This window comes from Mustela putorius, unplaced genomic scaffold (genome assembly GCF_011764305.1).
Source record: "Mustela putorius furo isolate JIRA1106 unplaced genomic scaffold, ASM1176430v1.1 tig00000487_pilon_pilon_pilon, whole genome shotgun sequence".
Taxonomy (NCBI): domain Eukaryota; kingdom Metazoa; phylum Chordata; class Mammalia; order Carnivora; family Mustelidae; genus Mustela; species Mustela putorius.
In genome coordinates this window covers 3,914,852-3,928,235 of record NW_025421399.1, presented here as the reverse complement: position 1 = coordinate 3,928,235, position 13,384 = coordinate 3,914,852, and the positions used below count along the sequence as shown (strand labels likewise).

The window sequence follows — 13,384 nt, the reverse complement described above, 5'->3', positions numbered from 1 at the left end:
GTATTTGGGGGTAATTACTTCCTGTAGGCAGATTTTTCTTTTTTCTTTTTTTTTAAAAAGTATTTACAGTTAAGCTTGAATTATGTCTCTTGGGTCTTGTGGCACTTTTGAGGAAGGAGTTCATAGCCAGGATCTCCATTCATGTGGTTGCATTTTTATTGATGTGGCTACTGGAGACTGGTGATTTTGATAACACATTTAAAAATCATCTATGAGGGTTGGTTAACTATGTTAATTATGTAGAGGCTGCCGGAGCATGTTTGGCTATGATACAAGGCACAAATTCTCTTGACTGATTTTATATGCTGTAACCTTTGAGAAATTCCAAAGACAGATACAAAGGGGTTAAGCACCATCTTGAAAAACATCTTAATGTTTGTATGGGAATCTTGTATTGGAAGTTAGAGATTTTAAGTAGACTGTATGGAATATATTTCATGTTAAGTTGGTGAATGTGCTTTTTAACAGTTAAAATTGTGTATGTGTGTGCGCGCGTGCGTGCACGTGTGTGCTAGAACTAAAAGTGATGGAACTTTGAAAATTTATTGTATTATATGCATTGTAAGGATTTTGTAATTATTTGTCCATAAACTATCATTCCCAGTAATTGGAGTTTTAGCTCATTCTAAGGCTGAATTTAGAGAAGTGAGTTTATTTTTCCTTTCTATGATTCCTTCAATAAATATGTAAATAGATAAATCTAAAGTTGCTAAAAAAAGGGACAGCCAGTTGGCTTAGTCAGTTAAGCATTGGATTCTTGATTTTTGACTTAGGTCATAATCTCAGGGATCTCAGGATCTCTGGGATCGAGCCCTGTGCTGGACTTCCCACTCAGGGGGGAATCTGCTTGTCTTCCTCTCCCTCTGCTCACACACACACACTCTCTCTCTGTGTGTCTCTCCTTCTCTCTCAAATAAATAAATAATTTTTTTTTTTTTTTAAGATTTTATTTATTTACTTGACAGAGAGTGCTCGCTTTGGCAGCACATATATTTACTTGACAGAGAAAGAGACAGTGAGAAAGGGAATACAAACAGGGATAGTGGGGGAAGCAGGCTTCCTGCTGAGCAGGGAGCCCGATGCAGGGCTTGATCCCAGGACCCTGGGATCATAACCTGAGCTGAAGGCAGACGCTTAATGACTGAGCCACCCAGGTGCCCCAATAACTAAAATCTTTAAAAATAAATAAATAATTTGGGCACCTGGGTGGCTCATTTAGTTAAGTGTCTGCCTTAGGTTCGGATCATGATCCCAGGGTCCTGGGATCGAGCCCCACATCGGGGCTTCTTGCTCAGCAGGGAGCCTGCTTCTCCCTCTCCTCTGCCTACCCTCCTCCTGCTTGTGCTTGTGCTCTCTCTCTGCCATGTAAATAAATAAATAAAATCTTGTCAATAAGTAAATGATTAGATAAAGTTGCTGGAAAAAGTAAATAACCCCAATATCCATATGTATCACATACAAAAAGAATCCTTTCTTAGGAAGTAGCACTTTAAAAATAATTAGGTTGGGGGACTTTCTCCAGGTATTTAAATTTATATCTTGTTCAGGGATACCTGGGTGGCTTAGTTGGTTAAGCAGGTCATGATCCCAGGGTCCTGGGATCAAGTCCCACGTTGGGCTTCTTGCTCAGCAGGGAGCCTGCTTCTCCCTCTACTGCTCCCCCCTGCTCATGCTCTCTCTCTGTCAAATAAATAAATTAAATCTTTAAAAAAATTATATCTCACTAAGTCTTTAGCTTAAAAAGAATTTATGCTAAAAATTATTTGGGAGAAAGAAGAATCATTTTTCAACGATATTTTTTAAACTGCTTGTCCTTTACATTGTTAAATACATTCATTTAAACAGAGAGGTGTACCTTGGTTGAAAATTATTTGTAATCCAAAATAGATACTGATAGAAATAAATAGAGCATATTTTAAAAAGACTTGCAGCATTTTGATTAAAGATTTAGGAATAACTTTCCGTTTTATAAAAATGTAAAATTCTTGAGGAAAGGAACATTACCTAATTTTTTAAATCTCACAGTGTCTGGCACAAGTTTATACACATGTACTTCATGAATAACTTATTCAATAAAAAATATAGATAACTTCCTTCCAAAGACATTTTTTGAGTGTTCACTTATTTTGGTGGGCTTACTTATTTGCATTGTTGTAATTTACATTTGGCAAGGTATGATTAAAGTGAAAACATTCAAAAATTAATAAATTTCAAATGGCCAATGAGCACATGAAAAGATGCTAAACATCATTAGGCATCAGGGAAATGCAAATCGAAGCCACAGTGAGACACCACTTCATACCCACCAGGATGGCTATAACCCAAAAATCAGATAATAATAAGTGTTGCTGTGCATATGAAGAAATTGGGAACTTTATACACTGCTGGTGGGAATATAAAAATTTTGCAGCCTTTGGGAGATAGTCTAGCAGCTCCTCAAAAGGTTTGAGATAAAGTTATAATATGACCCAACAATTTAGGTATATACCCGAAAAAAATGAAGATATATGTCCACACAGGAGCTTGTAGATACATTCAAAGCAGCATTATTCGTAATAGCCAAAACGTGGACACTGCCTAGATGTTCACAAATAAACCATGGTATACTCCATACAATGGAGTATCGTTCCACAATAAAAAGAAATAAAGTCCTATCACATGCTACAGCATAGATGAACCATGAAAACCTGCTAAGTGAAAGAAGCCAGGTGCAGAAGACCCACAAAAGACCACAGATTGATTCCATTTGTATGAAATGTCCAGAACTGGCAAATCTGCAGAGACAGAATCTAGTAGATTCATGGTTGCCTAGGACTGGGAGAGGTGGATAGGGAGAATGAGAGGTGACTAGTGGGTGTGGGGTTTCTTTTTGGGGGTGTGCCACATGTTCAGAAATTGATCATGGTGATACTTGCACATTCTGTGAATGTACTAAAAACCATTGAATTGTACACTTTTAAATCAGTGACCTGTGTGTTCTATGATTTGTACCTCAATAAAGCAGATACTTTAAAGAAGAAAGTGATTGCGAAAGCTGCCTAATTGAGGAAAGGAGGGTTGTAGGGAGAGCTAGAAGCCAGGAGTGAGCATCCCAGGTCCATGGCCCAGCTTGGGAGAAGTCTTAGGAACAGGGACTGGATCCTTAAAAAGGGATGTGGAATGAATTTCTGCAAGGACTGAAAAGGAAGGGTATAGGAATATGTAAGAAGTCAAAGATCTGGTTGCCTTAGTGATTAGAAATGGCAGGGATCCCCTTTTAAGGATTACTAGCCTGTCATGGATCAGAATTTGGTGACTCTGACCTGGCCTGCAGGACAATGTCTGGTGGAAAGTCCATCAGCGGCCAGAGAAGTTCACGTTTCAAATATCTCGAGTTGGCCTACATTTGACGAAATAAAAATACGCTTTTCCTGTACCACCTTGCTTTTTAAATTAGTATGTATTCTCTCAGGGGAGCAAGGGAGAATTTTCAGTCTGATCCAGTGTGGGGAATGTTGTCTTTCTAAAATGTGGAAGCACTGACTTCACCAAACCATTATCCATGTAGGTTTTTCAGATGTCTTCAATTAAATATTAAAAGCGTATGAACCTGAGTGTTGTAGAGCCACGTAGGGTGGTAGGAAACTATTATTTTTATCACTGCCAAGAAAACCGAGAAGTTGAAGGCCTTTTTCTTCGAAACGAGGAACCGTACATGTATACAATATAGTAATCATATCAGCCTCAGAATCCTTAATATTGCATTCGTTGTAATTCCAGCTTTCACACAGAAAAATTATGTGTGCATGTGTGCACATGCTCAAATAAAAGAATCCCTTCAGGGGCACCATGTTGTTATGTATCCAGATATCCTCCCCTCCCCCACACCCCTCCCTCGTTGTAAATTGGCTTATTAAAACTGGTTCACAAGCCTTCTTTTTTTCCCTTTGTGATTGCCTTGGTCTTGGATTTTCAGCGTAGGACTAAAAATTCAAGTCAGATTTCAGTTACTAGGATAATTTTCTTTGAATTTTAAATTTTTCTAAGTAAATGCATAGATTTTTAATGAACCCGGCATTCAGTGGGTTTGCTTTAAATTTAGCTGGAGAGTTAATTTCATGATTGATTTATTAGCCCTTTGAAAGTATAAAAAGTGGTATCCGTAGTTCATGAAGACTGAAAAACATCATCACATTTTGTTTAGCATCTTTTTAACCAATTAAAAGCTTTTCTAAAATGGATTGAACAGGAGAAAATAAAACATGTTCCCTAGGTCTTTATTTCAATCAAGTTGCCCTGTGTTGTGCAGGAGAAGAGATCGAGGGGGGGTAGAACACTGAAAAGGGCTGTCCCAGCAGGGAGCCACGCCGGAGAAAAGGGCTGCTCTGAGAACTCCCGGCCGCGGCTCAGAAAGCCCCCGGCCGGCTTCATCTACATGCAGAGTCACACAAGGGGTGGGGGTGCTCCCCCGCACCACAGAGGTTTCACATGTGCTTCCCTGCTGATTCCTGTGAAAAGCTAACAATTGGCTCGGAGGGTAAAAGACCACTGCAGTTCACCCTCCCCGGGCTGGATGTACAATTTGTCCAGTGTTAGGAAATGTCCGGCTTAGCAGTGAGAGGCTTGAAGACACCCCTCCTTCCAGTGAGATTCCGAAAGCCGCCTCTTTTACTCAGTGACACTGGGGCCCTTTTCAGGTTTTGCAGATTTATGGAAGTTAAGGGGAATGGGCTTTTCAGCATCAGGAGGATGAAAGCCTTGGTCTCATCGGCAAGGAAGATGCAGTAGGACAGCCGTAAGGCCAGGTGAATCTTCCCGCAACCTGCGGCACCCAAGGCACGTGTTTTTTTTTCTTTCTGGGGAGACAGGATAAAGCACCCGCAAAGGAACTCCTAGGCTGTAAAATGACATGACTTCCCCAGTGTCCCCAAGCACGCATGTAGTTAGTTAAACCCATTAACCTGACTGCTTTAGCGCTCCGTGTCCTCGACATGATGGGGAATCAGATCGGAAGACTGCGTCTGTAGTCTGTCCTACAGTTGTCTGTCGGAATGGATAACCGGTCCTCTCTGAGCTCCGTGAGATGGTATATAGAAATCGGTAGCATCCGTGAGGGGACCCAGCTAGTGGCAACTCTCAGCGCAGCCCCCACCAGCTGCCATCCAGCCTTCCCCAGGGCTGACCAGAGCTGGGGGCTTTGTCCGCATAGAGCTTCTTTGCCCCATACCAGCTGGAAAACTCTTTGAAAACTGTACACTCTTACAAGAGAAGATCACTCTGAATTCATAGCAGTGTCACTGAAGTAGAATTCAGACCTAGTAGTTAGAGTTTTAGGTAAAGTCAGAGGTGTTGGAAAAAAAACAGCTACCTCACTGCCCTGGCCCCTAGGGTTTAGAGCCAGGATTGGCATCAGGTACCAGAAAAACACTGAAGTGAGCTGCTGGTGGGAACTCGGGCAGGTGGCTCTGTCTGTCCCATAGACATAGACTGTGTTTTAACCTCACCAGTCTCTCGACAAGACTGCTCTTCACGTATTCCTGACAGGACATCCAAGTCCAGTCTTCAGAGATGTTATTAGGAAGTCTTGGTGCTATTAAGCAACTCTTCAGCCTTTGGGTTGCTTCAGTGAAATAAGCAGATGATGGAAGAGACTCCAGATCGTGCAGGCCTAAACATGAGTATCTCCCCATCTATCTGTTCAAAATTAACTCTGGCTAATGACTACAATATGACTCAATAAGATGTAGAACCGCTTTAGGAAAGAGGTGTAGTCATTTTGCCAGACATATTAATCATAATCATTGATGTGATGACTTGTGCATTGGACTGCTTTGTTGAAGAAAAGTTGTACGATGGTTGACAGTTCAGTGGTCCAGTTTTTCCATTTATTAAGTTAGTGACATTAGATGGCTACTATATTTTATAAAATTCTCTATACTTTGCTTAGTATAGTAGGTTGTCTCAAAGTTCTATGTAAATTGAATATATATTTTATATATATATATATATATATAGAGAGAGAGAGAGAGAGAGAGAGAATGATTTCAGTTACATAAAAACTAGTGAAAGAAATGTGGTGCGTTCATTTATAAAACAATGCTACAGATACCTGCTGAAGAAACCATGTTTTCAGGGGCACCTGGCTGGTTCGGTCAGTAGAGCGCGTGAGTCTTGATCTCAGGGTCACAAGCCCCACGTTGCGTGTGGAACCTACTTAAAAAATAAAGTAAACAGGGGTGCCTGGGTGGCTCAGTGGGTTAAGCCTCTGCCTTAACCCGCTGGCTCAGGGTCCTGGGATCGAGCCCTGCATCGGGCTCTCTGCTCAGCGGGGAGCCTGCTTCCCCCTCTTCCTCTGCCTGCCTCTCTGCCTACTTGTGATCTCTCTCTCTGTCAAAAAAATAATCTTCTTAAAAAAAAAATAAAAAAGGGGCGCCTGGGTGGCTCAGTGGTTAAACCGCTGCTTTCGGCTCAGGTCATGATCTCAGGGTCCTGGGATCGAGTCCCGCATCGGGCTCTCTGCTCAGCAGGGAGCCTGCTTCCTCCTCTCTCTCTGCCTGCCTCTCTGCCTATTTGTGATTTCTCTCTGTCAAATAAATAAATAAAATCTTTTTAAAAAAAATAATAAAATAAAATAAAAAATAAAGTAAATAAATCAAAAGAGACACACATTAAAAAAGCATGTTTTCAAAATAGGGTTTTTGTTGGGTGTGGGAGAGCACACATATAATAGGTATTAATGGATATAAAAAACTGTAAGACATGTAGGCACCATTTTCAGCTAACTCAGAATTACATATGTGTAGTTTAATCATTGGGAAACTGCTAATGGAGCTGAGGCACAATATTCTCCCCCTGCCAGAGTGTCTTCACCGAGCCCTGCTGCGATAAATATCTTACTGTGACATGACCTCAGGGTTAGAGAAGTATTGATTTTAGTAACATAGAATTCTGCAGTGGCGTGGGTCTTGTGCGGAGCCCCGTCTGCAGACCTTGCTCTTTGTATCGGAGCCAGAAAACCTGAGTTTGAGTCTTGGCTCAGTCAACTTTGAACCAGTCCCTTAAAATCTTTGTCAGTTTCCTCATCTGTAAAATGGAGGTAATTCTCCCTCCGTACCTACCCCACTGAGGGCCAATAAAGATCATGTATCAGGAGGTCCTCTGTAACCCTGTGGGCTGCGTAGATGAAGGTACTGATGCTTTCTCGTGCAGAGCATGGAGTTACTAAAAAGTAGGAATCTGCCATTGTCCACAGAGCATGGCGTCTGTAAAGGATTGATTGATAGAGTCTTAACCCAGCATCTTCGAAAAGAGAATGGATGTTCTCTTGACTGGAATATTCCCATTGCTTGGTGCCAAGGGTTGACCATCTCCAATTCTGCTCCTGTTCTGTGGCTGTTCCAACATTCTTAAAGGGTCTGGTATTTCATTAAGACCGTTGTTTGGAACTAGATTTTCCAGTTTGTTTGTTTGTTTGTTTAAAGAAAGGAGGTGCCTTTGAATGGTCCACAGTATCTTTTTAGCCTGTAAGATAGGAAAACTAAAGAATGCAACTGCTGAATAGAGCAGATTGGCAGAAAGTGAGCAGGAGATGCAACCTGGAATGCCCAGGCACAGACTCCTTCATTCACAGTACTGGGAAAACATAAGTACGCCCTGCTTCCCTCTCTCCCATGTGCTGGAATTTAGAAGCTTCCTAAGTACTCTGGTCTGAGGATTAGAGATCCCTGTGATAAACGAAGAATGAAATAGAGACAGGAAGTTCAGGGCTGAGCAGGGTAAGGAGCCAAGGGAGGAACAGGGCTTCTGGCCATTGTCAGATCTCTGAGGACACTGCCTGTTACATTTATCCTCAGCCTCCAAGGACTGGCCCACCTACTTGCTTTTCCCCTACAGCCACCTGTTGCTTGTGACTAAAGCTCCCCTGTTCTCCTAACTTAGGGTGGACCAGGTTAGTGTCTCACAGCTTCCCTCCTGACTTTTTGTCCCTGAAACAAGAGCACAGATCTTTGGAGATTTCCTAGGACTCTATACTGTGTGGCATAACAACTGTTGGGTAAGAAGAGCCAGTAAGGGGCACCTGGGTGGCTCAGCGGGTTAAAGCCTCTGCCTTTGGCTCAGGTCATGATCCCAGGGTCCTAGGATCGAGCCCCGCATCGGGCTCTCTGCCCAGCAAGGAGCCTGCTTCTTCCTCTCTCTGCCTGCCTCTCTGCCTACTTGTGATCTCTCTCTGTCAAATAAATAAAGTCTTAAAAAAAAAAAAAAGTTGTTTAAAAAATAAAAAAGAAGAAGAGCCAGTAAGAGGAATCTTACAGAAGGTCCAGAACAGTCCGTCAAGATTCCTGATAGCTAATGGGAAGTAGATGGAATGAAGTCTTGATCTTATTAAGTCACTATGTGGTCTGAAGCCACATGTTAATCTTGAGACCTTCCGTACCCCTCACACTGGGGAATGGAAAGAGGGCTTCCAAAAGCAGGTGCCAGACAATCTGCGCGGCCCTGCCCTCACCTTCCTTTTTTTTTTTTTTTTAAAGATTTTATTTTTTGTTTGACAGAAAGAGATCACAAGTAGGCAGAGAGGCAGGCAGAGAGAGGGGAAGGGAAGCAGGCTCCCTGCTGAGCAGAGAGCCCGATGCGGGACTCGATCCCAGAACCCTGGAATCATGACCTGAGCCAAAGGCAGAGGCTGTAACCCACTGAGCTACCCAGGCGCCCCCCCCCTTTTTTAAATTAAACCATTTAGGCTACGTGGATGATAGTGCTTACTACAAATGGGTGTTTTAAAAATGGTGGGTCTTAACTACACATAGAACTGGCATTGGCAATGTAAATAATGCACGAGAGTTAGAATCCAAAGACTGGAATTTGAATCCAGTCACATCTGAGCCTCAATTTTCTACTTTTCTAGAATAGAAACAATAGTATGACTGAGGTTAAGAATGTGAGAGTTTAATAAGTGTTTATTGCAGTTCTCTGTAACCTGCAAAGCACAACTCGGCCATTACTTTATTATTCACTTCCATGAAAACTTTGACTCTGTCTTTCCCCACACAAAAATATATAAAACCAACAAAGCAACCAACCCTTATTAAAGGAGCTCGGCGCCAGGTGGCTGCTGCCGAAGAAACCAGCCCTAGAAACTGGGAAGAAAGTGCATAGCACCTTTCTCTGCCAGTCATCCTGTTCCTTGCAGCTCCTGCCTGCCTTAGCCAGCCTCGGAGCAAGTGGAAGATGGGAGCCAGTTTCCAGAATAAGAGGGACAATAACGGGAAGGAAGGACGGGGAGAAATAACCAGGTGACCACAGTCAGATAGAAAATTCTGGCCACCCAGCTCGTGATCCATTGTCTCTATAAACTGGGCCTGTGTCAGAAACTGCCGGAATAACTCTCAAGTCACCTTTCACTTAATCCTGAGTTACCCTCCGAGTGTGATTTCAAAGAAAAAAGGACCGAGGGTGAGGGGGTGTAATGCCGAAATTGTTCCTCATGGTCGTCTTTATGTCAGTGGCCCTCCAGGTTTTTGAATGCATACCCCTACCAGTAAAGAAAGCATATGAGCTTATCCTCTTAACCTTTTTTTTTCCCTCCCAACCTTTTAATACTACATCTCTTATTCTATCAGATGATGTTCATTTTAGAACATACACAAAAAAGGAAATTTTTTGAAGAATGTGGTCAAAAATAAAAACCAAAGGAAGTTCTATTATTTCCCCATCTTAAAGGCACCTGCTGTACCCTAGATGGTAGGATTATAGGTAATTTTTTTTCTGCTTTATTGCTTCTTACAGTTTATAAATTTTCAACAGTAAGCATTTGTTACGTTATAATCAGGAAAAAAGAAAAACTTAATGTGTATACGATTGTTTTCATTTTTTACCAGCAGCATGTAACTGTCAAAATTCTTTAATTCCAATCCTTCCAGCTGATTTGCTCTTCACCTAACAGGGTTAAATGAATGCACCTTTGTCTCTCAGCTTGTCTATGTATAATTTCTTTTTTGAACCTTGTTTTTTCTTGTAAGGCTGATTTAATTTAAGGTCTGGTCTGTAAGACGCCCTGCAGTCCTGAGAGGAAAACTGTGAAAATGTCTCATGCCTCTCACAGTTGTCCGTGGAGACCCACCTTGGCATTCAGCTCAGTGTTGTGCCTCCAGTGGGCTCTTATGAAGCTGGAATGCCAGTGTGACCAAGGTTGACGAAGATAGATGGTGACAATTGTATTAAGTTCCATGGAAGGCCAATGGGAAGGTTTCTGACCCCCATCCAGAAATATTTCTTTCGACATACAAGTTTGAAATCTGACTTTACAGAATATATGCTTTCCCTAGGATGTGCACTTAATAAGCATCTGTTCCACACTGTAAAATAAAGGGTGAATGAGACTCTTATACCTGCCCTCAAAGAGCTTATGATCTAGACCCACCTAGTCATTTGTGCAATTGGCGAGCGAAGTAGAGTAACAGTTGAGATTTAGCATCCAGCCCACCCTTGGCTCACCAAGCCGTCCACCCCAGTGGTGCGGGGCCGTATCTGCTTGGAGTGGGGTCGCTGCATTTGGTTGATCAGAATAAAGGGCACTCAATTAAATCTGAATTCCAGAAAGATACCAGATAATTTTTGGTCTATCGCATGCCGTGTTTGGGGCTTTATCTGGCAGCCTCAGCCCTGAGAGTGACTTCTAGATGGTGCTGGGGCTTTGCTGCGTGGGGCAAGGAGAGCTGCAAGCTTCTTTCTAGTTCGTCTACCGAGGAAAGGTTTTGTGGGTTTTTTTGTTTTTTTTTTTTAATTAACTGAGTCTAGTGCCCCTGTCACAATCCAGTGATGGAGAGACGTGTGTGAACTTGATGTATCTGATGAAGTTTTATAAGCTGTGTCGGTTCCAGTGGAATACAAAGGAAAGCACAGCCCATCTTACTGAGAAAATCTGCAAACGTTCCACAAAGCGTTCTTGATCTTGGTCTTGAAAGGTGACTAGAACGGGACTTATCAGGGCCGTTGTGCCACGCTAAGGAATTCCAGCTCAGATGCAAAGAGGAGAGACGGTAAAAGATGCATCTACGCCAGAATTAGCACATTTTTATTACTTACACACTACCTGGTACTTGGAAATGTACGGATATGTTTTGTGTACAGTTACTTACCTCAGGCTTCCTACGGCGTATTCGTTTTCCCTGGAGACAAGAATAGGAATTCGTAACAAATCAAAAGCTTTATTTTTTTCAAATGATGAAAGCATAACCTCTTTAAAATATGTATTGTTACACTTTAGCCTTTTTTAAGAGGAAAGATTGCTACATACATTTGTGGTGTTTGCACTGTGTTAAAGAATAAGGATCATCATTATAAATCATAATCACACGGGTCAGAAATATCACGGGGGACAGCAGGAACTGTTGGGATGTGTACAGCTCCATCCAGGCGGTCATGAAATATGTCCAGGGTGCCCCGTTTTGTTTTGTTCTAGTTCTTTGGTACCTTTTCTTGTTCTTAGTGGTTTTACCATTAGCTGTGACTTGCAAAATCCCATTGAATTGTGTTAGCCTGCCTACCTCTGACGGTTCCGCTTTTCTAATTTGCTGCCTCTGGTCAACTGTGAACTAAAAAAGGTTGGGACTCATGAGTTGTTTGTAAAGTAGGAATAACCAGGCCACAAGAGTTGGAGGAGTTTTCCCGTGAGCAGGGCCACATTACGACTTACATGGGCCCTTTCCTCCATTAAAAACATTCAGAATTTTTATTTTCCAGCTGTTGGTATTTCAGACATCTTCTTGAGGTGCCTGAATGGCTCAGTCAGTAGAGCACGTGACTCTTGACCTTAGGGTTGTAAGTTTGAGCCTCATGTTGAGGTGTAGAGTTTACTTAAAATCTTTAGGGGTGGCTCAGTTGAGCATACGACTTAATTTCAGCTCAGGTAGTGATCTCAGGGTCATGAGATCGAGCCCCAAGTCAGGCTCTGTGCTGGGTGTAGAACCTGCTTAAGATTCTACCTCTCCCTCTGGTTCTCCCCCACCTAAAAAAATAAATAAAAATGAAATAAAATAAAATCTTTAAAAATAACAATAACAACAAGACATTTTCTTTGACCTGAAAGTTCTTTGTTTTCTTCTGATTTTAAAAGAAAATAGAGGGGTACCTTGTTGGCTCAGTCGGTTAAGCATCCAATTCTTAATCATGGCTCAGGTCTTGATCTCATGGTTGTGAGTTCAAGTCCAACACTGGGCTCCACACTGGGAATGGAGCCTACTTTAAAAAAAAAAATTAATATTTTTGTGGGCCCTTCCAAGTTTTATGGGCCCTGGCCACTGTGCCTGCTGTGCCTAATGGATAAGATGACAGTAGCAGTGAGTAAAATCACTTGAATCTCACTTTGTTTTGGTGCTAGAAGTTAGAGGATTTTTGCTTATTTCTTGGCTCTGTGTTCTGGATAGCTGGAATTATTCAGCCGACTGGCTTCCATTTAAGTGGGGGCATGTTGATCCGTGTTCGAAAAGGTTGGGGCCTGCAGGATTCCATGGACTTGTGTTGGGTTAAGTGAGGGCAGAGTGTGGAGAGAAGGCAAGTTCTGAAATATCTTGGACATAAGACATCATTGTGAACCGGTAGAAAACTCTGGAAAGCATTTCAGTAAAGAGGAAGGCTATGGATAAAAGTCACAGAGGTAGAAATTAAATGAGAAGGAAGAAGAAAATTGACCTGATTAGAGCACAGAGGTCATTGTAGGGCACATCAAACTAAATGACGAGAAAGGGAAGGAAACTTCCTGTGTGTGCCAGACTAAGGAGTTTGGATCTGCTAATGAATCAGTGGTCATCTTAGTTCAGTTTCTAATGAGAACTATTCTTTTCGGCACTAAGAATACTGTGGCATAGTCACAGTATTTATTTTCTTAATTTAAACTTTCTCCTAAGAGCTCAGAGATCATAATTCCTAGGTGATGTATCTCCCTGCCTCATAATTAAGAGATCAGCCATTGCTGATAGGAGTTAAAAATTGCACAGATGAGAACAATGGGCAGCAACGCATAATGGAAATGTCTAAGACGCCTGAACTGTAGCTTCAGCTCCCTGCCTAGATGTAGAAGCCGCAGACAGGTCCCTTCACCTCTCATCCCAGATTTCTCATCTACAAAATAACCAGGGGAAGACTAGGTCATCTTCAATATGAAGTCATCTTCAAGAGCTACTCAGGTATAAAACGTCATGATTCACTGTCTTTCTCACAAACTGATACTAAAATATTATGTAATATGATGAAGTGATCTGCTCTTGCCTATAGTAATTATTTTAAATGATTTGGGGTGAACTTTCTCATTTCATACTCAGTCTGCATTGTGAATTCCCCTCCTTATTGTCCTCTGCCTCGCTCACAGCACCACGAGGATGGTTACAAAGACCGACAAAGACCGTAG

The 13,384-nt window shown here is 42.0% G+C and overlaps 1 protein-coding gene across 1 annotated transcript in view; it reads left to right on the top strand.

Moving 5' to 3' along the window:
* Positions 1-13,384, top strand: part of NSF (N-ethylmaleimide sensitive factor, vesicle fusing ATPase) — a 151,383-nt gene that overhangs the window by 122,663 nt on the left and 15,336 nt on the right. The gene's annotated exons all lie outside the window — the stretch shown is intronic.